A 15,322-nucleotide genomic window follows, 5' to 3' on the forward strand; every position below is an offset into this window, starting at 1 on the left:
TCACCCTTCCCTTCTTGTAACAGTATGCTAACACTGTTGTCGTGGATTCTGCAAAGTGATATTAAGGAGCTCATAGAGGTCTATGGTGAAAAAGGATATATCCTCAGATCAAAACTGGAAAGAAGCGTTCTGAGAAACTGCATTGCTATGTGTCAATGCAAATCACAGAGTTACACGTTTCTCCTCGGTGATAAGTTTGCTAAAATAGTTTTCTTGAAATCTGCAATGGCATACTTCTTAGTGCAATGAAGGTAACGGTGACAAAGGAAATATCCTCAGAGAAAAACTAGAAAGAAGCTTTCATAGAAACTTCTTTGTGATATGTGAATTCATCTCACAGAGTTACTGTTATGTTTCGTGGAGCAGTACGTTAACATCGTCTTTTAGGAACCTGAGAAGGGCTACTTTGAATCGTATTGAGGCCTATGCTAATAAAGGAAATACTCTCAATTAAAAACGTGAAGGAAGCTCTCTTAGAAACTTCTTCATTTTCTGTGAATTCAGCTCACAGAGTTGCAACTTAGTCTTCATGAAGCAGATTGCTAACACTGTTTTCTTGGAATCTGCAAAGTGATATTTGGGAGTTAACTGCGGCCCATGGTGAAAAAGGAAATATCCTCAGATAATAACTAGAAAGAAGTTTTCTGAAAACTGGCGTTCTGATATGTGACTTCATCACACAGAGTTCCACCTTTCCCTTCTTTTAACAGCTTGCTAACACTATTGTCCTGTATTCTGCAAAGTGATATTTGAGAGCTCATTGAGGGCTATGGTGAAAAAGAAAATATTCTCAGATCAAAACTAGAAATAAGCGTTCTGAGAAACTGCATTGTGATGTGTGAATGCAACTCACAGAGTTACACGTTTCTTCTCAGTGATCAGTATGCTAACACAGTTTTCTTGAAATCTGCAATGTGATACTTCTTAGCAAAATGAAGCTAACTGTGACAAAGCGAATATCCTCAGAGAAAAACTAGAAAGAATCTTTCTTAGTAACTTCTTTGTGATGTATGAATTCATCTCAAAGAGTTACACTTACACTTGATAATGGAGTCCATTAACACTCTTTTAGAGGAACCTGAGAAAGGCTATTTTGGATCACCTTGAGGCCTACACTGATAAAGGAAATATCCTCAATTAAAACCGTGAAAGAAGCTTCGTGAGAAACTTCTTTGTGATCTGTGAATTCAACTCATAGAGTTGCAACTTAGTCTTCATGAAGCAGTTTGCTATCACTGTTTTCGTGGAATCTGCAAAGTGGAATTTGGGAGCCAATTGAGGTCCATGGTGAAAAAGGAAATACCCTCAGATAATATGTAGAAAGAAGCTTTCTGAGAAATTTCTTTCTGATGTGTGAATTCATCACACAGAATTTCATCTTTCCCTTCTTGTAGGATTTTGCTAAGACTGTTTTCGTGGATTCTGCAAAGTGATATTTGGGAGCCAATTGAGGCCCATGGTGAAATATTAAATATCCTCAGATAATAACTAGAAAGAAGCTTTCAGAGAAATTGCTTTCTGATGTGTGAATTCATCACACAGAGTTTCACCCTTTCCTTCTTGTAACAGTTTGCTAACATTGTTGTCGTGGATTCTGCAGAGTGATATTAGGGAGTTCATTGAGTTCTATGAAGAGAAACGAAATATCCTAAGATCAAAACTGGATAGAAGCATTCTGAGAAACTGCGTTGTGATTTGTGAATGCAACTCACAGTGTTATACTTTTCTCCTCAGTGATCAGTGTGCTAACACAGTTTTCTTGAAATCTGCAATGGGATACTTCTTAGCACTATGCAGCTAACGGTGACAAAGGAAATATCCTCCGAGAAAATCCAGAATGAAACTTTCTGAGAAACTGCTTTGTGATGTGTGAATTCATTTCACAGTGTTACACCACCCCTTCATGGAGGAGTTTGCTAGCACTGATTATGTGGAATCTCAGAAGTGATGTCTTGGATATCGTTGAATCCCTTGGTGAATAATGAAATATCCTCAGACAAATCTGCAGAGAAGCCTTCTCAGAAACTTCTTTGTTGTGGATGAATTCAAACCACAGAGTTCCATCATTTTTTTCATTGAAAAGCTTGCTAACAGAGGTTTCGCAGAATCCGCAATAAGACACACGGTGGAGATCCAAGACGAGAAATAACCTCATCTGGAAAAAAAAAAAAAGAAGCTTTCTGAGAAACCGCTTGGTGATGTGTGTGTTCAATCCCCTGAGTTACGTGGGGTCGTTGGCTAGCCCTGTTTCTGTCGAATCTGAGAACTGATATTTCGGATCCCTTTGAAGACTATGAGACCAAAGGATATATCCTCCGATCAAATTCAGAAAGAAGCTTTCTGAGAAAATTCTTTGTGTTCTGTGAGTTCAGCTCACAGAGTTGCAACTTACTCTTCATAAAGCAGTTTGTTATCACTGTTTTCGTGGTATCTGCAAAGTGATATTTGGGAGCCAATTGAGGCCCATGGTGAAAAAGGAAGTATCCTCAGATAATACTAGAAAGAAGGTTTCAGAGAAATTGCTTGCTGATGTGTGAATTCATCAAACAGAGTTTCACCTTTCCCTTCTTGTAACAGTTTGCTAACACTGTTGTCGTGGATTCTGCAAAGTGATATTAGGGAGTTCATTGAGGGCTATGGTGAAAAAAGAAATATCCTCAGATCAACACTGGAAAGAAGCGTTCTAAGAAACTGCATTGCGATGAATGAATGCAGCTCACAAAGTTACACGTTTCTCTTCAGTGATCATTTTGCTAACAAAGATTTCTTGAAATCTGCAATGGGATACTTCTTACCGCAATGAAGCTAACAGTGACAAAAGAAATATCCTCAAATAAAAACTAGAAAGTAGCGATCTGAGAAACTTCCTTATGATATGTGAATTCATCTCATCGAGATACAACTTTGTCTTCACAAAGCAGTTTGCTATCATTGTTAGCGTGGAATCTGCAAAGTGATATTTGGGAGCGTATTGAGGCCCACGAAGAAACCAGAAATATCCTCAGGTAATAATTAGAAAGAAGCTTTCTGAGAAGTTCCTTTCTGATGTGTGAATTCATCACACAGAGTTTCACCTTTCCCTTCTTGTAGCAGTTTGCCAAGACAGTTTTCGTGGATACTGGAAAGTGATATTTCGGAGCCAATTGAGGCCCATGGTGAAAAAGGAAATATCCTCAGATAATAACTAGAAAGGAGCTTTCAGAGAAATTGCTTTCTCATGTGTGAATTCATCACACAGAGTTTCACCCTTCCCTTCTTGTAACAGTTTGCTAACACTGTTGTTGTGGATTCTGCAAAGTGATATTAGGGAGCTCATTGAGGGCTATGATGAAAAAGGAAATATCCTCACATCAAAACTGGAAAGAAGCGTTCTGAGAAACTGCATTGCGATGTGTGAATGCCACTCCCAGAGTTTCACGTTTCTCTTCAGTGATCAGTTTGCTAACACAGTTTTTTTGAAATCTGCAATGGGATACTTCTTAGCGCAATGAAGCTAACGGTGATAAAGGAAATATCCTCACAGAGAAACTAGAAAGAAGTTTTCTTAGAAACTTCTCTGTGATGTGTGAATTCATTTCAAAGAGTTACACTTACGTTTCCTGGAACAGTCCATTAACACGGTCTTTGAGGAAACTAAAAAGGGCTACTTTGGAAAGCATTGAGGCCTACGCTGATAAAGGAAATATGCTCACAGAAAAACTAGAAAGAAGCTTTCTTAGAAACTTCATTGTGATGTGTGAGTTCCTCTCACAGAGTTACAGTTACGTTTTATTGAGCACTCTGTTAACACTGTTTTTGAGGAACCTGAGAAAGGCTACTTTGGATCGCACTGAGGCCTACGCTAATGAAGAAAATATCCTCAATTAAAAATGTGAAAGAAGCTTTGTGAGAAACTCCTTTGTGATCTGTGAATTCAGCTCACAGAGTTACAACTTAGTCTTCATGAAGCAGTTTGCGATCACTGTTTCCATGGAATCTGCAAAGTGACATTTGGGAGCCAATTGAGGTCCGTGGTGAAAAAGGAAATATCCTCAGATAATAACTAGGAAGAAGCTTTCTGAGAAATTGCTTTCCGATGTGTGAATTCATCACACAGAGTTTCACCCTTCCTTTCTTGTAGCAGTATGCTAACACTGTTGTCATGGATTCTGCAAAGTGATATTAGGGAGCTCATTGAGGTCTACGGTGAAAAAGGAAATATTGTCAGATCAAAACTGGAGAGAAGCTTTCTGATAAGCTGCATTGGTATGAGTGAATGTAACTCATAGAGTTATACTTTTCTCCTCACTGATCAGTTTGGTAACACAGTTTTCTTGAAATATGCAATGGGGTACTTCTTAGCGCTATGCAGCTGACGGTGACAAAGGAATTATCCTCTGAGAAAACCTGGAATGAAACTTTCTGAGAAACTGCTTTGTGATGTATGAATTCATTTCACAGTGTTGCATCACTCCTTCATGGAGGAGTTTGCTAGCACTGATTTTGTGGAATTTCAGACGTGATGTCTTGGATATCGTTGAATTCCATGGTGAATAATGAAATATCCTCAGACAAATCTGCAGAGAAACCGTCTCAGAAACTTCTTTGTTGTGTGTGAATTCAGCCCACAGAGTTCCATCATTGTTTTCATTGAGAAGTTTGCTAACCGATTTTTCGCAAAATCTGCAATAAGACACACGGTGACGCTCCGATACCACAGATAACCTCATCTGGAATAAAAAAGAAGCTTTCTGAGAAACTGCTTGGTGATGTGTGTGTTCAACTCCCTGAGTTACACCTGTATTTCGTGGGGCAGTTGGCTAGCCCTGTTTACGGGGAATCTGAGAACTGATATTTCGGATCCCTTTGAAGACTATAGGGCCAAAGGAAATATCCTCCGATCAAAATGAGTAAGAATCTTTCTGAGAAAGTTCTTCGTGATCTGTGAATTCAACTCACAGAGTTGCAACTTAGTCTTCATGAAGCAGTTTGCTATCACTGTTTTCGTTGAATCTGCAAAGTGATATTTGGGAGCCAATTGAAGCCCATGGTGAAAAAGGAAATATCCTCAGATAATAACTAGAAAGAACCTTTCAGAGAAATTGCTTTCTGATGTGTGAATTCATCAAACAAAGTTTCACCATTCTTTTCTTGTAAGAGTTTGCTAACACTGTTGTCGTGGATTCTGCAAAGTGATATTAGGGAGTTCATTGAGGGCTATGGTGAAAAAGGAAATATCCTCAGATCAACACTGGAAAGAAGCGTTCTGAGAAACTGCATTGCGATGGGTGAATGCAGCTCACAAAGTTACACGTTTCTCTTCAGTGATCATTTTGCTAACATAGTTTTCTTGAAATCTGCAAAGGGATACTTCTTACCGCAATGAAGCTAACGGTGACAAAGGAAATATCTTCAAATAAAAACTAGAAAGTAGAGTTCTGAGAACCTTCTTTATGATATGTGAATTCATCTCACCGAGATACAACTTTGTCTTCACGAAGCAGTTTGCTATCATTGTTAGCGTGGAATCTGGAAAGTGATATTTGAGAGCGGATTGTAGCCCACGGTGAAAGCAGAAATATCCTCAGATAATAATTAGAAAGAATCTTTCTGAGAAATTGCTTTCTGATGTGTGAATTCATTACACAGAGTTTCACCTTTCCCTTCCTGTAGCAGTTTGCCAAGACAGTTTTCATGGATTTTGCAAAGTGATATTTGGGAGCCAATTGAAGCCCATGGTGAAAAAGGAAATAGCCTCAGATAATAACTAGAAAGAAGCTTTCTGAGAAATTGCTTTCTTATGTGAGAATTCATCAAACAGAATTTCACTCTTTCCTTCTTGTAACAGTTTGCTAACACTGTTGTCGTGGATTCTGCAAAGTGATATTAGGGAGCTCATTGAGGGCTATGGTGAAAAAGGAAATATCCTCAGGTCAAAACTGGAAAGAAGAGTTCCCAGAAACTGCATTGCAATGTGTGAATGCAACCCACAGAGTTACACGTTTCTCTTCAGAGATCAGTTTGCTAACACAGTTTTCTTGAAATCTGCAATGGGATACTTCTTAGTGCAATGAAGCTAACGGTGATAAAGGAAATATCCTCAGAGAAAAAATAAAAGAGGCTTTCTTAGAAACTTCTGTGTGATATGTGAATTCATCTCAGAGAGTTACACTTACGTTTCATGGATCAGTCCGTTAACACTGTCTTTGAGGAAGGTGAGAAAGGCTACATTGGATCACATTGAGGCCTACGCTGATAAAGGAAATATCCTCAGAGAAAAACTAGAAAGAAGCTTTCTTAGACACTTCTTTGTGATGTGTGAATTCATCTCACAGAGTTACACTTACGTTTCATGGAGCAGTCCATTAACACTGTTTTTGAGGAAGCTGAGAAACGCTACTTTGGATTGCATTAAGGCCTACGCTGATAAAGGAAATATCCTCAATGAAAAACGTGAAAGAAGCTTTGTGAGAAACTTCTTTGTGATCTGTGAATTCAGCTCTCAGAGTTGCAACTTAGTCTTCATGAATCAGTTTGCTATCACTCTTTTTGTGGAATCTGCAAAGTGATATTTGGAAGCCAATTGAGGTCCATGTAGAAAAAGGAAATATCCTCAGATCAAAACTGGAAAGAAGCGTTCTAAGAAACTGCATTGAGTTTACATCATTATTTTCCTTGAGAAGCTTGCTAACAGAGTTTTTGCAGAATCTGCAATAAGACACCCGGTGGTGCTCCGAGACCACAAATAACCTCATCTGGAATAAAACGAAGCTTTCTGAGAAACTGCTTGGTGATGTGTGTGTTCAACCCCTTGAGTTACACCTTTATTTCTTGGGGCCGTTGGCTAGCCCTGTTTCTGTGGAATCTGAGAACTGATATTTCACATCCCTTTGAAGACTATAGGGCCAAAGGAAATATCCTCCGATCAAAATGAGAAAGAAACTTTCTGAGAAACTTCTTTGTAATCTGTGAATTCATCTCACAGAGTTACACCTTTCTCCTCATGAAGCTGCTCGCTAAGACTGTTCCCGTGGAATTGGCAAAGTGATATTTGGGAGCCCAGGGAGGGCTATGGTGAAAAGTGAAATATCCTCAGATAAAAACTGGAGAGAACAGTTCTGAGAAGCTGCATTGTGACATGTGAATGCAGCTCACAGTGCTACACTTTCCTTTTCATTGATCCGTTTGCCAAGAGTGTTTTCTTGAAATCTGCCTTGGGATATTTCTTAGCGCCAGGAAGTTTCCGGTGACAAAGGAAATATCCTCAAATAAAAACTAGAAAGTAGCGTTCTGAGAAACTTCTTTATGACATGTGAATTCATCTCACTGAGATACAACTTTGTCTTCACGAAGCAGTTTGCTGTCATTATTAGCGTGGAATCTGCAAAGTGATATTTGGGATCGCAGTGAGGCCCACGATGAAAGCAGAAATATTCTCAGATAATAACTAGAAGGAATCTTTCTGAGAAATTGCTTTCTGATGTGTGAATTCATCACACAGAGTCTCACCTTTCCCTTCTTGTAGCAGTTTGCTAAGTCTGTTTTCGTGGATTCTGCAAAGTGATATTTGGGAGCCACCTGAGGCCCATGGTGAAAATGGAAATATCCTCAGATAACAACTAGAAAGAAGCTTTCTTAGAAACTTCTTGTTGATGTGTGAATTCATCTCTCAGAGTTACACTTATGTTTCATGGAGTAGTCCATTAACACTGTATTTGAGGATCCTGAGAAGGGCTACTTTGGATCGCCTTGTGGCCTTCACTGATAAAGGAAATATCGTCAATTAAAAACGTGAAAGACGCTTTGTGAAAAACTTCTTTGTGATCTGTGATTTCAGCTCACAGAGTTGCAACTTAGTCTTCATGAAGCAGTTTGCTATCACTGTTTTCGTGGAATCTGCAAATGATATTTGGGAGCCAATTGAGGCCCATGGTGAAAAAGGAAATATCCTCAGATAATAACTAGAAAGAAGCTTTCTGAGAAATTGCTTTCTGGTGTGTGAATTCGTCACACAGAGTTTCACCCTTCCTTTCTTGTAACAGTTTGCTAACACTGTTGTCTTGGAATCTGCAAAGTGATATTAGGGAGCTGTTTGAGGACTATGATGAAAAAGGAAATATCCTCACATCAAAACTGCAAGGAAGCCTTCTGAGAAACTGCATTGCGATATGTGAATGCATCTCACAGAGTTACATGTTTCTCTTCAGTGCTCAGTTTGCTAACACAGTTTTCTTGAAATCTGTAATAGGATACTTCTTAGAGCAATGAAGCCAATGGTGATAGAGGAAATGTCCTCAGATAAAAACTAGAAAGAAGCTTTCTTACAAACTTCTTTGTGAAGTGTGAATTCATCTCAGAGAGTTCCACTAACGTTTCATGGAGCAGACCGTTAACACTGCCTTTGAGCAACCTGAAAAGGGCCACTTTGGATCGCATTGAAGCCTATGCTGATAAAGGAATTATCCTGAATTAAAAACATGAAAGAAGCTTTGTGAGAAACATCTTTGTGATCTGTGAATTCAGCTCACAGAGTTGTAACTTAGTCTTCCTGAAGCAGTTTGCTATCACTGTTTTCATGGAATCTGCAAGGTGATATTTGGAACCCAATTGAGGCCCATGGTGGAAAAAGAAATATCCTCAGATAATAACTAGAAAGAACCTTTCAGAGAAATTGCTTTCTGATGTGTGAATTCATGACACAGAGTTTCACCCTTCCCTTCTTTAACAGTTTGCTCACAGTGTTTTCGTGGATTCTGCAAAGTGATATTAGGGAGCTCATTGAGGGCTATGGTGGAAAAGGAAATATCCTCAGATCAAAGCTGGAAAGAAGCATTCTGAGAAACTGCAGTGCGATGTGTGAATGCAACTTACAGAGTTATACGTTTCTGTTCAGTGATTAGTTTGTTAACACAGTTTTCTTGAAATCTGCAATGGGATACTTAGAGCAATGAAGCTAACAGTGACAAAGGAAATATCCTCAGAGAAGAACTGGAAAGAAGCTTTCTTAGAAACTTCTTTGTGATGGGGGAATTCATCTCACAGAATTACACTTACGTTTCATGGAGCAGTCTGTTAACACTGTCTTTGAGGAACCTGAGAAGGGCTACTTTGGATTGCATTGAGGCCTACACTGATAAAGGAAATATCCTCAATTAAAAACGTGAAAGAAGCTTTGTGAGAAACTTCTTTGTGATCTGTTAGTTAATCTCACAGAGTTACAAAATATTATTCATGAAGCAGTTTGCTAACACTGTTTTCGTGGCATCTCCAAAGTGATATTTGGCATCCAGTTGATGCCCATGGTGAAAAAGGAAATAGCCTCAGATAATAACCGGAGAGAAGCTTTCTGAGAAATTGCTTTCTGATGTGTGAATTCATCACACAGAGTTTCACCCTTCTCTTCTTGTAACTGTTTGCTATCACTGTTGTCTTGGATTGTGGAAAGTGATATTAGTGAGCTCATTGAGAACTATGATGAAATAGGAAATATCCTCAGATCAAAACTGGAAAGAAGCGTTCTGAGAAACTACATTTCGATGTGTGAATGTAACTCACAGAGTTATACTTTTCTCTTCAGTGATCAGTTTACTAACACAGTTTTCTTGAAATCTGCAATGGAATACTTCTTAGCGCTATGCAGGTGATGGTGACAAAGGAAATATCCTCAGATAAAAAAATGAAAGAAGCTTCCTGAGAATTTGCTTTCTGATACGTGACTTCATCTCACAGAGTTACACCACTATTTCTTGGAGCCGTTTCCCAGCTCTGTTTTTGTGGATTCTGAGAAGTGATAGTTTGGATGGGTTTGAAGATTATAAGGACAAAGCAAATATCCTCTGAGAAAAACCCAATGAAACTGTCTGGGAAACTGCTTTCTGATGTGTGAATTTATTTAACAGTGTTACACCACTCTTCATGGAAGAGTTTGCTACCACTGATTTTGTTGAATCTCAGAATTGATGTCTTGGATATCGTTGAATCCCCTGGTGAATAATGAAATATCCTCAGAGAAATCTGCAAAGAAGCCTCCTCAGAAACTTCTTTGTTGTGGGTGAATTCGGATCAGAGTTACATGAGTGTTTTCATTGAGAAGCTTGCTAACAGTGTTTTCGCAGAACCTCCTATGAGACACACGGTGGCGCTCCGAGATCACAAATAACTTCATCCCAAAAAGAAAGGAACTTTCTGAGAAACTGCTTTGTGATGTGTGAATTCAACTCACTGAGTTACAGCTGTATTTCGTGGAGCCGTTGGCTAGCCCTGTTTTTGTGGCATCTGAGAACTGATAATTCAGATCCCTTTGAAGACTATAGGGCCAAAGGAAATATCCTCCGAAAAAATGAGAAAGAATTTTTCTGAGAAACTTGTTCGTGATCTGTGAATTCACCTCACAGAGTTACGCCTTTCTCCTCATGGAGCCGTTCGCTAAGACTGTTCCCATGGAATTTGCAAAGTGATATTTGGGAGCCCTTGGAGGGCTATGGTGAAAGTGGAAATATCCTCAGATCAAAACTGGAAAGAAGCGTTCTGAGAAACTGCATTGTGACATGTGAATGCAACTCACACAGTTACACGTTCCTTTTCATTGAATCGTTTGCTAACACTGTTTTCTTGAAATCCGCATTGAGATATTTCTTAGCTCAATGAATCCTACGGTGACAAAGGAAATATCCTCCAAAAAAAACTGGAAAGTAGCGTTCTGAGAAACTTCCTTATGATATGTGAATTCACCTCACCGAGTTACAACTTTATCTTCACGAAGCATTTGTCTAACATTGTTTTCATGGAATCTGCAAAGTGATATTAGGGAGTGCATTGAGACCCAATGGGAAAACAGAAAAATCTTCAGATAATAAGGAGAAAGAAGCTTTCTGAGAAATTACTTTCTGATGTGAGAATTCATCACACAGAGTTTCACCTTACCCTTCTTGTAGCAGTTTGCTAAGACTGTTTTCATGGATTCTGCAAACTGATATTTGGAAGCTCATTGAGGGCTATGGTGAAAAAGGAAATATCCTCAGATCAAAACTGGGAAGAAGCGTTTTAAGAAACTGCATTGTGACATGTGAATGCAAGTCACAGAGTTCCACTTTTCTCTTCAGTGATCAGTTTGCTAACACAGTTTTCTTGAAATCTCCAATGGGATACTTCTTAATGCAATGACGCTTATGGTGCCAAAGGAAATATCCTCAGATAAAAACTAGAAACAAGCTTTCTTAGAAACTTATTTGTGATGTGTGAATTCATCTCACAGAGTTACACTTAAGTTTCATGGAACAGTCCATTAACACTGTCTTTGAGGAACCTGAGAAGGGCTACTTTGGATCGCATTGAGGCCTACGCTGATAAAGGAAATATTCTCAATTAAAAATGTGAAAGAAGCTCTGTGAGAAACTTCTTTGTGATCTGTGAATTCATCTCACAGAGTTATAACTTAGTCTTCATGAAGCAGTTTGCTAACACTGTTTTCGTGGTATCTGCAAAGTTACATTTGGCAGCGAATTGAGGCCCAAGGCGAAATAGGAAATATCCTCCGATAATAACTACAAAGAAGCTTTCTGAGAAATTGCTTTCTGATGTGTGAATTCATCACACAGAATTTCACCCTACCCTTCTTATAGCAATTTGCTCACGCTGTTTTCGTGGATTCTGCTAAGTGATATTTGGGAGCTCATTGAGGGTTATGGTGTAAAAGGAAATATCCTCAAATAAACACTGGAAAGAAGCATTCTGAGAAACTACATTGTGACATGTGAATGCAACTCACAGAGTTACACTTTTCTCTTCAGTGATCAGTTTGCTAACACAGCTTTCTTGAAATCTGCAATGGGATGCCTCTTATCCCAATGAAGCTTACGGTGACAGAGGAAATGTCCTCAGATAAAAACTAGAAAGAAGCTTTCTTAGAAACTTCTTTGTGATGTGTCAATTCATCTCACAGAGTTACACTTACGTTTCATTTAGCAGTCGATTAACACTGTCTTTGAGGAACCGGAGAAGGGCTACTTTGGATCGCATTGAGGCCTAAGCTGATACAGGAAATATCCTCAATTAAAAACGTGAAAGAAGCTCTGTGAGAAACTTCTTTGCGATATGTGAATTCATCTCACGGGGTTACTATTTACTCTTCATAAAACTGTTTGCTAACACTGTTTTCGTGCAATCTGCAGAGTGATATTTGGCAGCGAATTGAGGCCCATGGTGAAATAGGAAATATCATCAGATAATAACTAGAAAGAAGCTTTCTGAGAAATTGCTTTCTGCTGTGTGAATTCATCACACAGGGTTTCACCCTTCCCTTCTTGTAACACTTTGCTAACACTGTTGTCATGGATTCTTCAAAGTGATATTTGGGAGCTCATTGAAGGTTATGGTGAAAAAGGAAATATCCTCAGATAAAAACTGGAAAGAAGCGTTCTGAAAAACTCCATTGAGATATGTGAATGCAACTCACAGAGTTACACTATTGTCTTCAGTGATCAGTTTGCTAACACAGTTTTCTTGAAATCTGCAATGGGATACTTCTTAGCGTTATGCAGCTGACGGTGACAAAAGAAATATCCTCAGATAAAAAAATGAAAGAAGCTTCCTGAGAAATTGCTTTCTGATATGTGACTTCATCTCACAGAGTTACACCACTATTTCTTGGAGCCGTGTCCTAGCTCTGTTTTTGTGCATTCTCAGAAGTGATAGTTCTGATGGGTTTGAAGAGTATAAGGACAAAGGAAATATCCTCCGAGAAAAACCGGAATGAAGATTTCTGAGAAACTGCTTTGTGATATGTGAATTTATTTCGCAGTGTTACACCACTCTTTCATGGAGGAGTTTGGTAGCACTGATTTTCTGGAATCTCAGAAGGGATGTCTTGGATATTGTTGAATCCCATGGTGAATGATGGAACATCCTCAGACAAATCTGCAGTGAAGCCTCCTCAAAAACTTGTTTGTTGTGGGTGAATTCAGCTCAGAGGGTTACATCATTGTTTTCATTGAGAAGCTTGCTAACAGTGTTTTCGCAGAATATCCAATGAGACACACGGTGGCGCTCCGAGACCACAAACAACCTCATCTCAAAAAGAAAGAAACTTTGTGAGAAACGGATTTGTGATATGTGAATTCTACTCACTGAGTTACAGCTATGTTTCGTGGAGCCATTGGCTAGCCCCGTTTTTGTGGAATTTGGGAACTGATATTTCGGATCCCTTTGAAGACTGCAGGGCCAAAGGAAATATCCTCCGATAAAAATGAGAAAAAAGCTTTCTGAGAAACTTCCTTGTGATCTGTGAATTCATCTCACAAAGTTACGTCTTTCTCCTCATGGAACTGTTTGCGAAGACTGTTCTCATGGAATTTGCAAAATGATACTTGGGAGTCCTTGGAGGGCTATGGATAAAAAGGAAATATCCTCAGATAAAAACTGGGAAGAAGTGTTCTGGGAAACTGCATTGTGACATGTGAATGCAACTCACCGAGTTACACTTTCCTTTTCATTAATTCGTTTGCTAACACTGTTTCCTTGAAATCTGCATTGGGATATTTCTGAGCTCAATGAAGCCTACGGTGACAAAGGAAATATCCTCAATTAAAAACTAGAACGTCGCGTTATGAGAAACTTCCTTATGATATGTGAATTCACCTCAGCAAGTTACAATTTTGTCTTCTCGAAGCAGTTTGCTAACATTGTTTTCGTGGAATCTGTAAAGTGATATTTGGACGCTCATTGAGGGCTATGGTGAAAAAGGAAGTATCCTCAGATAAAAACTGGAAAGAAGCGTTCTAAGAAACTGCATTGCGATGTTTGCATGCAATTGACAGAGTTACACTTTTCTCTTCAGTGATCAGTGTGCTAACACAGTTTTACTGAAAACTGCAATGGGAAACTTCTTAGTGCTATGCAGCTGACGGTGGCAAGGGTCCTAGCCTCAGATAAAAAAGTGAAAGAAGCTTCCTGAGATATTGCTTTCTGATATGTGACTTCGTCTCTACACCACTATTTCTTAGAGCCATTTCCTAGCACTCTTTTTGTGGATTCTTAGAAGTGATACCTCTGATGGATTTGAGGTGTATAAGGACAAAGGAAATATGCTCCGAGAAAAACCACAATGAAGCTTTCTGAGAAACTGCTTTGTGATGTGTGAATTCATTTCACAGTGTTACACCACTCACGGAGGAGTTTGTTGCACTGATTTTGTGGAATCTCAGAAGTGATGACTTGGATATCGTTGAATACAATGGTGAATAATGAAATATCCTCAGACAAATCTGCAGAAAAACATTCTCAGAAATTTCTTTCTTGTCGGTGAATTCAGCTCACAGAGTTACGTCATTGTTTTCATTGAGAAGCTTGCTAACAGTGTTTTCGCAGAATCTCCAATGAGACACACGGTGGCGCTCCGAAATCACAAATAACCTCCTCTCAAAAGGCACGATGATTTCTGAGAAACTGCTTTGTGATATGTGAATTCAACTCACTGAGTTACAGCTGTATTTCGTGGAGCCATTGACTAGCCCTGTTTTTGTGGCATCTGAGAACGAAAATTCGGATCCTTTTGAAGACTATAGGTCCAAAGGAAATATCTTCCGATAAAAATGAGAAAGAAGTTTTCTGAGAAACTTCTTTGTGATCTGAATTCATCTCACAGAGTTATACCTTTCACCTCATGAAGCCGTTCGCTAAGACTGTTCTCGTGGAATTTGCAAAGTGATATTTGGGAGCCCTTGGAGGGCTATGGTGTAAAAGGAAATATCCTCAGATAAAAACTGGAAAGAAGCATTCTGACAAACTGCATTGTGACATGTGAATTCAACTCACAGAGTTACACTTTCCTTCTCATTGTTTCGTTTGCTAACACTGTTTTCTTGACATCTGCGTTGGGATATTTCTTAGCGCAATGAACCTTCCGGTGACAAAGGAAACATCCTCAAATAAAAACTAGAAAGTTGTGTCCTGAGAAACTTCTTTATGTTATGTGAATTCACCTCACCGAGTTACAAATTTGTCTTCACCAAGCAGTTTGCGAACATTGTTTTCGTGAAATCTGCTAAGTGATATTTGTTAGCGCACTGAGGCCCATGGGGAAAACAGAAATATCCTCCGATAATAACTAGAAAGAATCTTTCTGAGAAATTGCTTTCTGATTTGTGAATTCATCACACAGAGATTCACCTTGACCTTCTTGTAACAGTTTTCTAACATCGTTTTCCTGGATTCTACAAAGTGGTTTTTGGGCGCTCATTGACGGCTTAGGTGAAAAAGGAAATATCATCAGATAAAAACTGGAAAGAAGCGTTCTGAGAAACTGCATTGTGACATGTGAATGCAACTCACTGAGTTACAGTTTTCT

The sequence above is a fragment of the Trachypithecus francoisi genome, unplaced genomic scaffold (genome assembly GCF_009764315.1).
Source record: "Trachypithecus francoisi isolate TF-2019V2 unplaced genomic scaffold, Tfra_2.0 Contig01474, whole genome shotgun sequence".
NCBI lineage: Eukaryota > Metazoa > Chordata > Mammalia > Primates > Cercopithecidae > Trachypithecus > Trachypithecus francoisi.